The sequence below is a fragment of the Vicugna pacos genome, unplaced genomic scaffold, assembly GCF_048564905.1.
Source record: "Vicugna pacos unplaced genomic scaffold, VicPac4 scaffold_20, whole genome shotgun sequence".
Lineage (NCBI taxonomy): Eukaryota > Metazoa > Chordata > Mammalia > Artiodactyla > Camelidae > Vicugna > Vicugna pacos.
The window spans coordinates 78022974-78036919 of NW_027328741.1; the positions used below are offsets into that span (position 1 = coordinate 78022974).

The window sequence follows — 13946 nt, forward strand, 5'->3', positions numbered from 1 at the left end:
TCAGAGGAAGGGCCATGTACTTAGTTACAGCTATTATTATACTATATCTGGTTTTATAATCCAGGTAAATCTTGAGTCTTACTGATTTCATCTCTTAAAAAATTCTAAATATAAACTCTAAAATGGAAACTCTAAAACTTCATAGTTGTAGCTAATTAACACATAAAGCTCAATGAAGAAACACACAGTGGAGACCAGTTAGCTGCAGACACCTGTGATACTTTCTGTCCTGCACAGACTCTAAGCTGCCACTAACGTCACTTCTGATATCAAAGGCAAACTAAGGAATAGAGCTTTAAATCTTGGCCTCGTCAGGTGCTCAGACCATGGCAGGGAAACAGTTTACTGTTCACATGTGCATTTTCAAAAAATAGTATTTAAACGAACACTGTACATATTTTGTTGTGTGTTTGACATCGTTAACAGAAAAGAAAAGAAAAGAAAAAACAGGAAAAATCCCATGCATTTACAAATAAGGAGGCTATGTCTGAAAATTATTATTTTTTATATTATGTTTAGGATTTAGTGACCAGTTAGGAGAAATATCATTTCATTGGTGTAATCCCTTGATTGACTGAACATGCTTTTTTAATTAGGAAGAAGAGCGTGTTCCATTTACCACCCGGGGAAAGTGTATACATATAAACCTTTGTGCAAGTGCTCTTTTCTGTGTAAGAACCTGCCACAGACTTTTAAAATCTAATGTGAAATGCTGAGAAAACTGAAAGTCAAGCTGGGAACTATGTAGTCTCATAGAGAAAACTTTTTCCAGAGAACATCTGAGCCAACGCAGGGCGCCACTCTGGAGGTTCCACAGTCTCTTCTGTACACAGTGCTTACCCCAATTCTTTTCACCTCATTTGTTCAAATCAGATCAGTGGTTTAGGATTCTCCAGGGTCTGATTAAGAGACCAGATGGAGGCATTAAATTTCTAAAATTTTCCAACAGTAACAACCAAGGTAAAATATCTAAGAATAGCCTAACAAAAGGATAGTAGGAACTATCAAAAAAATAAAAGTAGAAACTACTGAAAGATATAAAAGTTTCTTTAATCACATGATTCTAGATTAAAAGATCATATCTCCAAAATATCAGAAGTTATAAAATTGATTTGGGTTTATTGTGAATAAAATCATATTAGTAATATAATAATTAATAAGATAATGAGAGTTTTACTAGTTCAAGAATAGCCAGATTAGAAAATAGGGCAGGAAGTCCAGATATGGGCTCTGATATCAATAATAATTTAATATAAGAGACGGAAGACATTACAAATCAGGGAGATAAAGGTTATTCAGTGAATGGAACACTTGTTAGCTTCTTGGGGGGAAAAGAAAAGATTGAAATCATACAGTGAACCATATATTGTGATAAATTCCAGAAACATTTAAAAAGTAACACAATTAGAAAAAAAAACTAGAAATAAATATGGATGAGTATACAGCCTCTAGATGAACAGTAAGTTTCAGAGGAAAGTATACAATGATTTCCATGTATCAGAAGCATGCTAATTTTAAACAAAACACCAGAGGATGTTATTTGTTTACAAATCCGACAAGGGGCTAATTCCTTCAATACATAGAGAGTTCAGATCACTTCAAAGGTAACATCTAAAAATCTCAGGAGCGTAGAAGGCACAGAAGATGAACACACATTCACAAAGGAAAAAATAGATGTCACACTTCAATGGTAATTCACCCAGTGCATATCAAAATGAAATAGTTTTCCACCTCTCAAGTGAAACAGCTCTGTTTATGAGGATGAAATGACAGTGATCACCAATCCCATGCCTAGGTTACTGGATAATTTTTTGTGAAGTATGGTTGATTTACAATGCTGTGTTAACTTCTGGTGTACTCCTCAAACCTTCTTAGAAAGCAGTCTGGCAGTTGATATCAAGAGTCAAAAATATTCATATGTTTTAATCCACTAATTCAGCTTTGAAAAACATTTTTTTTACATTTTTATTGATTCATAATCATTTTACAGTGTTGTGTCAAATTCCAGTGTTCAGTACAAATTTTCAGTCATACATGGACATATACACACTCATTGTCACATTTTTTTCTCTGTGATTTATCATAACATTTTGTGTATATTTCCCTGTGCTATACAGTGTAATCTTGTTTATCTGTTCTACAATTTTGAAATCCCAGTCTATCCCTTCCCACCCTCTACCCCGCCCCCCCCCGGTAACCACAAGTCTGTATTCTCTGTCCATGAGTCCATTTCTGTCCTGTATTTATGCTTTGTTTTTGTTTGTTTGTTTGTTTTTGTTTTTTAGATTCCACATATGAGCGATCTCATATGGTATTTTTCTTTCTCTTTCTGGCTTACTTCACTTAGAATGACATTCTCTAGGAGCATCCATGTTGCTGCAAATGGCATTATGTTGTCGGTTTTTATGGCTGAGTAGTATTCCATTGTATAAATATACCACATCTTCTTTATCCAGTCACCTGTTGATGGACATTTAGGTTGTTTCCATGTTTTGGCTATTGTAAATAGTGCTGCTATGAACATTGGGGTGCAGGTGTCATCCTGAAGTAGATTTCCTTCTGGGTACAAGCCCAGGAGTGGGATTCCTGGGTCATATGGTAAGTCTATTCCTAGTCTTTTGAGGAATCGCCACACTGTTTTCCATAGTGGCTGCACCAAACTGCATTCCCACCAGCAGTGTAGGAGGGTTCCCCTTTCTCCACAGCCTCTCCAGCATTTGTCATTTTTGGATTTTTGAATGACGGCCATTCTGACTGGTGTGAGGTGATACCTCATTGTAGTTTTGATTTGCATTTCTCTGATAATTAGTGATATTGAACATTTTTTCATGTGTTTTTTGATCATTTGTATGTCTTCCTTGGCGAATTGCTTGTTTAGGTCTTCTGCCCATTTTTGGATTGGGTTGTTTATTTTTTTCTTATTGAGTCGTATGAGCTGCTTATATATTTTGGAGATCAAGCCTTTGTCAGTTTCACTTGCAAAAATTTTCTCCCATTCCGTAGGTTTTCTTCTTGTTTTATCTCTGGTTTCCTTTGCTGTGCAGAAGCTTGTAAGTTTCATTAGGTCCCATTTGTTTATTCTTGCTTTTATTTCTTCTAGGAGAAAATTTTTGAAATGTATGTCAGATAATGTTTTGCCTATGTTTTCCTCTAGGAGGTTTATCTTGTCTTCTGTTTAAGTCTTTAATCCATTTTGAGTTGATTTTTGTATATGGTGTAAGGGAGTGTTCTAGCTTCATTGTTTTACATGCTGCTGTCCAGTTTTCCCAACACCATTTGCTGAAGAGACTGTCTTTATTCCATTGTATATTCTTGCCTCCTTTGTCGAAGATTAGTTGACCAAAAGTTTGTGGGTTCATTTCTGGGCTCTCTATTCTGTTCCATTGGTCTATATGTCTGTTTTGGTACCAATACCATGCTGTCTTGATGACTGTAGCTCTATAGTATTGTCTGAAGTCTGGGAGAGTTATTCCTCCAGCCTCATTCTTTCTCTTCAGTAATGCTTTAGCAATTCTAGGTCTTTGATGGTTCCATATAAATTTTATTATGATTTGTTCTAGTTCTGTGAAATATGTCCTGGGTAATTGGATAGGGATTGCATTAAATCTGTAGATTGCCTTGGGCAGTGTGACCATTTTAACAATATTGATTCTTCCAATCCAAGAGCATGGAATATCTTTCCATTTTTTAAAGTCTTCTTTAATTTCCTTCATCAATGGTTTATAGTTTTCTGTGTATAATTCTTTCACCTCCTTGGTTAGATTTATTCCCAGATATTTTATTACTTTGGGTGCTATTTTAAAGGGGATTGTTTCTTTACTTTCTTTTTCTGTTGATTTATCGTTAGTGTAAAGAAAGGCAACTGATTTTTGAACATTAATTTTGTAACCTGCTACCTTGCTGAATTCTTCGATCAGCTCTAGTAGCTTTTTTGTGGACCTTTTAGGGTTTTCTATATATAGTAACATGTCATCAGCATATAATGACACTTTTACCTCTTCTTTTCCAATTTGGATCCCTTTTATTTCTTTCTCTTGCCTGATTGCTGTGGCTAGGACTTCCAGGACTATATTGAATAGGAGTGGTGATAGTGGGCATCCTTGTCTTGTCCCAGATTTTAGTGGGAAGCTTTTGAGATTTTCACCGTTGAGAACTATGCTGGCTATAGGTTTGTCATATATAGCTTTTATTATGTTGAGATATGTTCCCTCTATACCCACTTTGGCAAGAGTTTTTATCATAAATGGGTGTTGAATTTTATCAAATGCTTTTTCTGCATCGATTGAGATGATCATGTGGTTTTTGTCCTTTCTCTTGTTGATGTGATGTATTACATTGATTGATTTGCGTATGTTGAACCAGCCTTGTGTCCCTGGGGTGAACCCCACTTGGTCATGATGTATAATGTTTTTTATGTGTTGTTGGATTCTATTTGCTAAAATTTTGGTGAGGATTTTGGCGTCTATGTTCATCAGTGATATTGGCCTATAATTCTCTTTTTTTGTAGTGTCTTTGCCTGGTTTTGGTATCAGGGTGATGGTGGCTTCATAGAAAGAGTTTGGGAGTATTCCCTCCTTTTCAATCGTCTGGAAGAGTTTGAGAAGGACTGGTATGAGTTCTTCTTTGTATGTTTGGTAGAATTCCCCGGTGAAGCCGTCCGGTCCTCGACTTTTATTTGTAGGGAGGTTTTTAATTGCTATTTCTATTTCCTTTCTAGTGATCGGGTTGTTCAAGTGTTCAGTTTCTTCTTGATTCAGTTTTGGTGGACAGTATGTTTCCAGAAACTTGTCCATCTCCTCTAGGTTATCCAGTTTGGTTCCATATAGTTTTTCATAATATTCTCGTATGATATTCTGTATTTCTATTTTGTTTGTTGTAATTTCTCCATTTTCCTTTCTTATTTTGCTAATTTGTGCTCTCTCTTTTTTCTTTTTTGTGAGTTTGGCCAGAGGTTTGTCGATTTTATTTACTTTTTCAAAAAACCAACTTTTGGTTTGGTTGATTTTTTCTATGGTCTTGTTAATCTCTATTGTATTTAATTCCTCTCTGATCTTTATTATTTCCTTCCTTCTGCTGCTTTTTGGGGCTTTTTGTTCTTCTTTTTCTAATTGATTTAGGTGGTGGGTTAACTTGTTTATTTGAGATTGTTCTTCTTTTTTGAGAAAGGCCTGTATCGCTATAAACTTCCCTCTTAGCACTGCCTTTGCTGTGTCCCATAGGTTTTGAGTGGTTGTGCTTTCATTATCATTTGTCTCAAGGTATTTTTTAATTTCAGCTTTGATTTCCTCATTGATCCATTGTTTTTTCAATAACATATTGTTTAATCTCCATGCTTTTCTTTTTTTCTCCTTTGTTTCCCTGTTGTTGATTTCCAGTTTCATGGCATTGTGGTCAGTAAAGATGCTTGAGATAATTTCTATCTTCTTAAATTTGTTGAGGTTTCTTTTGTGTCCAAGTACATGATCGATCCTGGAAAATGTTCCATGTGCACTTGAAAAGAATGTATATTCTATTTTTTGGGGGTGTAAAGCTCTGAAAATATCCACCAAATCTAGTTTTTCTATTGTAGTATTTAATTTCTCTGTTGCCTTGTTTATTTTCTGTCTGGAAGATCTGTCTAGTGATGTTAATGCAGTGTTAAAATCTCCAACTATGATTGTATTCCCATCAATATCCCCCTTTATCTCTGTTAGTAATTCTTGTATGTACTTAGGTGCTCCTATATTGGGTGCATATATATTAACGAGTGTAATATCGTCATCTTGTATCACTCCTTTAATCATTATAAAATGTCCTTCTTTATCTTTCTTTATGGCCTTTGTTTTAAAGTCTATTTTGTCTGAAATCAGTACTGCAACACCTGCTTTTTTGGCTTTTCCATTTGCATGGAATATCCTTTTCCATCCTTTCACTCTCAATCTATATGTGTCCTTCTCCCTAAAGTGGATCTCTTTTATGCAGCATATTGAAGGTTCTTGCTTTATAATCCACTCTGCCACTCTATGTCTTTTGACTGGAGCATTTAGTCCATTAACATTTACAGTAATTAATGATAGATGTGTGTTTATTGCCATTTTGAACTTATCTTTGCAGTTGAATTGGTATATCCTCTTTGTTCCTTTCTTCTTCCTTTTGTGGTTTGGTAATTTTCCTTTGTATTATCATGGATTTTATTTAATTTTTGTGACTCCCTTGTAAATTTTTGACTTGTGGTTACCCTTTTTTGTAAATCTATTAACCTATACCCATTTTTAATAAACTGATAATAACATGATCTCAAACCCATCCTACTGTTAAAAAAATTTAAAAAAAGAAAGAAAAAATTCTATATTTCCCTGCCTCCCTCTCCCACTCTCAGTGATTTGTATGTCTTCTTTTATAATTTCGTGTTTTCTTTATTTGTAATTCATGAGTTATCACCTTTCCAGTTGTACGTTTCTCATTTCTGTAGCATCCTGCTGCTTTTCTATTTAGAATAGCCCTTTCTTTTAGCATGGGTTTAGTGTTGCTAAACTCCTGCAGCTTTTTTTTGTCTGTGAAACTCTTTATTTCTCCTTCTATCCTAAAGGATAGCCTTGCTGGATAAAGTATCCTAGGCTGCATCTTTTTTTCATTCAGGGCTTTGAATATATCTTGCCACTCCCTTCTGGCCTGTAGTGTTTGTGTAGAGAAATCAGCTGAGAGCCTTATGGGGGTTCCCTTGTAGTTCACTCTTTGCTTTTCTCTTGCTGCCTTTAGAATCATTTCTTTATCCTTGACTCTGGCCATCTTGATTATGATATGTCTTGGTGTGGGTCTATTTGGGTTCTTCCTGTTTGGGACCCTCTGAGCTTCCTGTACTTGGATATCTGATTCCTTCTTTAAGTTTGGGAAGTTTTCAGTCATGATTTCTTCAAAAACCTTTTCAATCCCCTTTGATCCTTCTTCCCCTTCTGGGACCCCTATTATGCGAAGATTGGGACGCTTTATATTATCCCATAGGTCCCTTATGCTATTATCATTATTTTTTATTTGCTTATCTTGTAGTTCTTCTGAATGGGTGCTTTCTGTTGCCCTGTCTTCTAGATCACTAATTCGTTCCTCTGCATTAACTAGTCGGCTTTGCACAGCTGTTAGATCATTCCTCATCTCTGTCATTGAGTTTTCCCATTTTGCTTGGCTCTTCTTTATAGCTTCAATTTCATTTTTGACATATTTTATTTCTCTAAGCATTATCTCTTTTAATTCCTTCAGCAATTTGATCACTCCTTTTTTGAAATCTTGATCTAGTAGGCTATCGATGTCTATTTCATTGAGCTTTCTTTCAGGGAATTCCTCTTGTTCTTTTAATTGGGAAAGGTTTCTCTGCTTCTTCATCTTGCTCATACCTCTCTGGCACTGTGGTTTATGAAGTATCAGTTGTCTATTTTGGATCTTAAGGATTTTATCTATCTAATGCCTATTTAGGAATAGAACTTAGGAAAAAAAAGAAAAAAAGAAAAAAGAATAAGAGAGAAAGATTTTTAAAAGAAGGGAGAAAGAGGGTTTGAAAATAATGTATAATGAATAATAGAATAACGGGTTGTAGCAGAGTATTAATCGGGTGGAGAAGTCCTTTTAAAACCTTGAAAAAAAAAAGGGGGTGTGGGGAGATGTATATATGTGTTTGAAGACTGTGTCTAATCAATAACAGGACATTAAAACCCAAGAGAAATAGAAATGAATTAAGAAGTAAAAATTAAAAGAGTAATTGAAAATAGAACAGGTAAAAACCAATTAAAACAAAACAAAACAGAAACAAAAACAGAAAACAAAAAAACAAAACAAAACAAAACAAAAACAAAAACAAAAAAAAAAGGGGGGGTTGTCGGTGTTCTCTTGGAGTCTGTGTGCTTTTAATGTGAAGTCCTTCTGTCTTCGTCCTGTTTTGGAAGCTCAGCTTGTTTTCATAGGCCCTCCGTTGGCGCCCTCTTCTGTGCTGCTCCCAGCACCTGTTGGCAAGCAGATCGCGCCTCCTCCTAACACGGGGTCAGGTGCAGCTCTCCTCTGCTGTGGGCGGGCGGGTCACTGCCCCTTTGGATGCCGCAGACAGATGTTGCAGACTGGCCAGGCAGGAGGACGGGTCGTGCCCCTTCCCAGCACCTCGGTCAGGGGTTGTGTTCCTGCCCGACAGGCAGGGGGCCGCTCTCCCCCTGCCTGCACCGCAGGTAGCTCCGCTGCTCTGTGCGGCTGCGCGCTCTACGCCGGCGCTCTGCCCTGGCCGGCGCTCCGCGGGTGGGCTCGGGGAAGACCCAGGTTCAGCCTCGTGCCTGCTCCAAGCCAAGACCCAGCTGCTTGTTTGTCTTTGTGGAGCAAGTTCTCTGGGGTACCAGAATGGAAGGGTCCTATCTGCCCAGGGCTGTAGGCCCGTCTCAGTCTGGCCCTTGAGGCTGCGAAGCCCTTCGGTGGGGACGCAGGTTTCGTCTCTGCCCCCGCCTGGGTGTTAAGCGCCGGAGAATATGGCGGCTCTGCCTGGGCCCCGCCCCTCTTCCCCTGAAAAGTTTCCGCGGGTTTTCAGAGATGGGGGTATGCACCCTTCCCCCGAGAGCACATCAAACTTGCTGTTTTATGGAGGGCCCAGGTTGTTCTGTCCTGTACACCCACAGCCCCGGCGCCCAGCCCCTTGCAGTCCCCCGTAGTTTCCTCTGTGCAGCCGCCCCCGTCCTCCGCCCAGATTATGCAGCCTGGCCCTGCCCGCTGCTGCCGGCCCGCGTCTCAGGCTGGTTGTCGGGGGGGACGCTCTGTGCCCGTTTAACTTAGTTCTGTCAGACAAGGGCTGCTCTGTACAGATCCGAGCCTCGGAGGCTCCCCCTCCGTCCTGCTGGCCTCTCAGTTGGAGAGGGGAGACCCAGGGAGCAAGCGCCAGTCCTCCTTTGCCGCTCCCTCCCCGCGGGACCCGTCCCGCGCTGCTTTGCCTTTTGTTCTTTCTTTTTTCCTTTTCTCCTACCAGATTTTTGGCGTCTTTATCTTTTGAAGAGGGCGATGATCTGTTGGAGTTCCGCAGGTGCTCTGGTTGGCTGAGTGGGTCTGTAGATGTGGGTCTTGGTGTATTTGTGGGAGAGGGTGGCTTACAAGCGTCCTTCTACTCCGCCATCTTGCCCGGAAGTCCTTGAAAAACTTTTAATCAGGAATTATTTCAAAATGGCAGGGAAAATTCAGTATGGATGCAAGTCACAGACATACTTTTATATATATATATATATAAAATCTCAGCCAAAATATTCTTCCAACTCTTCACAAAGTAGAATAGTATGCAGCCACGAAAAAGTGTGTCGATGAAAATATTTTATGACATGTCAAAGTGTTATGCTTATGATAGATTTGAGAATAAAATTAATATATAAAATGATTTGTAATATACAAACAATGCACCGTTCTGAAGGAATTATGTCTATAGGTAGAAGCATTATTCTTATATTATTTTTTATTCATTTTCAGAGTTGGAGTCTTTTGATTGTAGGTGACAAAATCAATCTCCAATGTGTTTAAACAACAACCAAAAAATGGGGATGCATGGGATTTATTGGTTCCTGTAAATGAAAACCTCAGGTCTGAGGTCTGGTTTCAGTCAAGGAGAGATACTCTAGCCCAGATGATGTCAAGGGCTGCTTTTGTCCTGTCTTCATTCTGTATCTAAAGATGTCTCAGCATGATGCTTCTGGGCACTCAGTATCCCAGATCATCCATCCAAACCAAGACAGGTCTCTTTTGGCAGCTTCCTCTCTTGATAGAGGAAGCTTATGATTCACATGGGCACCAGCACGTATCTCCTCACATAATAGTGGCTCTTCCTGGGTTATTTGCCAATTCTCCAATCATGTGCAAGGCCAATAGAATGAGGGGTATTATTTGTCTTAAACCAACTGAGATCTACTTCTGGTGCTTCAGAAGAGTGGGTCAATCGAGCTTAAATCACAGGACTAAAAACAAAATGGAGGTTACTTATCCTAAAGCAAGTTCTGGGTCCTCTTCTAAGACTGGGGACAGATCCAGGACAGCAGTTCTGTCCACTATTGAGTACTTTCAAATTTTCTTTAATGAGCAAATGTTAAATTTATGATCAGAAAAGATGATAAATAAGAAGAAACTTGAGGAAGGAGAATGGAAAGCTTTCCTGTTTCTTAAGAAATATTGAACCCATTAAGTGTTTCAAAGAATAATGGAAATGTGTCAAGTTTGTAAAAGTTCTGAAATGAATTAGAATTGATTTTACAGACCATGTAGGAGACAGTGCTATACAGTTAGTGTGTCTTTGGGCTCTCTGAGTATTTCAGTACTTTCACTTAAAGTTGCTTCATTTGGGGCAAATTGCATCATCTCCACGTGGCTCTATTTCCTCATCTGTAAAAGAGATATAATATTACCTTCCCCACAGGGTGATTGTGAGGATTTTGAAAAATAGATGTGTGCTGAAGCAATAGTAAGCATTTAAGGAATCTTAACTATTATGTTTACTTAATACATAATTAAAAAATTATTATGCAGACTTTTAAAAAATGCATACTATTTAAATGGCCTATATGTGCTGTACAAGAGAGGAAGGCTTAATATACCTTCTATAATACATTTTTCTCAGTCTTAACTAATTTTCACATTTAATCACACACACACCAAAAAGTTATTCCTTTCACAAGCATGAAGAATTAACTGTGAAGAAAAGGATGATGAAAGAGAGTAGAGGAGAAAATAAAATGCTTTCTCTACAAACTGATGGCTTAAAAACTAAGAAAAACACCTTTTTAAGACTTTGGTCACCATATTCGTAGCTAATACTTAGGTAGAGTTTTTCACATGCCTGTGGTTAATGTTCCAATTGTTTTCACAATTAGTAAATAATTGACTCATCACAATAGTCTTATAAATTGTTATTATTATACCCCCATTATATGGGTGAGGAGATTGAAGCCCCTTGAGGTTAAGAAATTTACACAAGGCCCCACAGCTAGCTTCGGAGCTGGGATCCAGATGCAGGAGTGTGGCTCCGGGAGGGGCTTGTAAACACTCCCTCTGCTCTCCCCTGCAGGTGCAAGCCAGCTGCCCACTGTTACTATAAATAACATGATGTGGTTCACTTAGTCCTGAAATTCACATTCTTTGTAGATTTCTCTCTGGGGCAGCCATCAGGAGCAGCCAGAGACACTGAGTACATGCTTCTGGACTATGACCAAGAAGGTAGATGGAAGGAAAACAGTTTAAAGTGGGATCTTTAATGCGCATTCTTCAGTGGTCAGAAGAAAACCTGCCTAGTGAGGAACTGAAACCCTATCAGCCACGTGCAAGTTATGCTTCAGACACCCCCGCTGCCCTTGGGTCCACGCAGTCAGATCTGCAGTGGATCAGGGACATGAATCTTGTGCAAATGCAGGGAGTAGGAATACCTGCCATTTTAAGATCTCAAGGAGTATGAAAAGCATGTGAAGCTTTCATCAGCAGAGACCTGCTGTCACTTCCACTGTTTCCCTCAGGGCATGTCCACAGCTTCACTGGTCCTATTCAGAATGAAGACGTCAGCTAGCACTTGCTGACCCCTGAATCGGTGATAGGTTCTCCCTTGAAAGGAAGCATATCCCCTTCATGGGTTACAACTAGTTCATAACCTAAGTAATTCTACAGATGTAGAAGGGATACTTTCATTGGTTCTGCTATCACAGACTTCCCTCCAAAAGAACATGCCACAAGTTACCCCATTTTCACCCATTAAAATATACTTAACAGGCTTCCTTCTTTAGTGCAGTTTTAGGTTTACAGAAAAATTCACAGAAATTGGAGTTCCCATATATTCCCTACGCCCTGCACACAGCTGCTCCTGCTGTCAGCATGTTACATTAGTGGATGCACTCATTCTTTTTGACATCTTTCATTCCTCCTCCCCTAAAATTTAACATGCCTGATATTCACGTCTCTTATGCATTTACGTGTGATTTATATCACATCTCACGTTTATGTGAGGTTTACAACACATGCATGTTTTCTGTTTAAGCTGGGTTGGGGGCAAGTTTTCTGTGTAAAAATACGATCATTAGTGAGTCTCATGCTGCTGGGTTTTTGGGTTGTCAGGTCCTGTTGACCATTGCTTCAGTTATTGGGATCATTGTCTATGGACTTTCAGTGTTCATTGTATTTTCTGCAAAACTTCCCAAGAACCTGAATGGAACAGACCCAATCCAAAAGTACCTGACTGTGCAGGTGGGCCACGCCCATCACTGCTTCCCTCATCAGTTTTATCATCATGGTGACACTGAACGCCATATATGAGAAAGTGGCAATCATGATGACTGACTCTGGTAAGCTCCTCCTGCAGCTGAGGCCATTTTTACACCAGTTTTAGAACCAGGTCAAAACAGAGACTATCTTTTAGGCACTTCAATTCCAGTACATTACAGTCTTTAGTAATCTTCAAGTGTAAACGTATTTCCTCTAGCCTATATGAGAAGTGAATTAGCTCCAGTTTTGCATTAGTAAAAGGGACAAAGGTAGCTTTAGAATGTCCAAGCTCTGTGTAAATATGTCAGTGCTTAATAATAATTTCAGTTACATTAGATAATGTACCCTACTGTTGAAAGTAAATAGTCTCTGTATTGCAAATATGTGGAAGAATGTCATGGTTCCAGTGGCAGATTTGCTTGTGCGTTACGGAGAGGACAGATAATCACAGTTTTATGTGTCTTCCCCCCATGCTGTTCCTGTTAGTGTAGCTCCATTCTATCAGCTGCGGCTTCTATAATAAATGTTTCTTCTCTCTGGCTTGTATCCCACCCAGCGGCTTAGCAGCCTAAGTTAAGTGCTTCCCACACATTGCATGTGGCTGGGTGGTTCTCCCAGTGGTCTGCTCAGTGGTCATCTTCTGAAAATACTATGACCAATTCAAATTCTGTACTAGGAGGATGACCCGTTTTATGTTCCCCAAATGCTTCTAGTAAGTTGCCCCGTGTTTTGTTTGTCTTCTTCAATAGTCCTACCTTACTGCCGTTCAGGGAGACAAGAGAATATTATTTAGCAGGATGTTTAGAAGTAGCTTTCTTTCAAATTACACCTGACAGAGGACAGTCCTTGACCATTGGATACTGTTGTGCTTATAAATTTTAAGGAACGGGTGACTTTTTTTTTTTTTTGCCTTGTGGGATATTGCGTTCTTAGTGGGAGAAACTCTTACAACATTGTGTACAGTTGGAAATAACATAGTGGATAAGTTAAGAAATTCAAAACAGCTGATATAAAAGAGTGAATTGCATATATATATATATATATATATATATATATATATATATATATATATATACACACACATATTTAGCGTGTTAACTCATATGTCCGTGGCTTTGATTAGGGTCTCAAAGCCGTTCACAGTTTTACAGACTTACCTTTTCTTTATTCTAGCTGCAGAGCTCCCAAGGACCAGACTGACTATGAGAACAACCCAGCCATGAAGGTGTTCTTGTTCCAGTTTGTCAACTACTACTCCTCGTGTTTCTACATCACATTCTTTAAGGGCAGATTTGTGACTTATCCGTGAGATCTGGTGTATTGGCTGTAAAAATACAGAAATGAAGAGGTGTGAATACAGCTTTGTGTTCTGACAGTCTAATCTGTTTCAGGTTTTCTCTTAGTTGCCCAATGAAGAGTGTCTTTACTCTCTGTTCCTTTGATTTTTTTAGGCATAAAATAATGACTTTATTTCATGTTAGAGCTATCTAAAATTTAAATGAGATTTTCTTTCTAATATTCCAGTGTGACCCAAGTGGCTGTCTCCTTGAACTGATGACACAGCTGACAATAATCATGGGAGGACAGTCCATCTGGAATAACATACATGAGGTGTTGCTTCCGTGAGTACTCAGTCATATGTTCTTGGGGTGAGAACGGCCCACCCACCCACGTCATTTTCCTGCGTGCCCATCTCTAGAACAGGGGAGACTCTCTGCTTATTA

General features: G+C 38.8%; 1 long non-coding RNA gene across 1 annotated transcript in view; it reads left to right on the forward strand.

Moving 5' to 3' along the window:
• Window positions 1-13674, forward strand: part of LOC140694037 (uncharacterized) — a 333619-nt gene extending 319945 nt beyond the window's left edge. The window contains exon 2 of the long non-coding RNA XR_012069779.1: window positions 13571-13674. This is a non-coding gene — a long non-coding RNA (uncharacterized lncRNA). The remainder of the gene's footprint in view (window positions 1-13570) is intronic.
• Window positions 13675-13946: the final 272 nt, after the last annotated feature.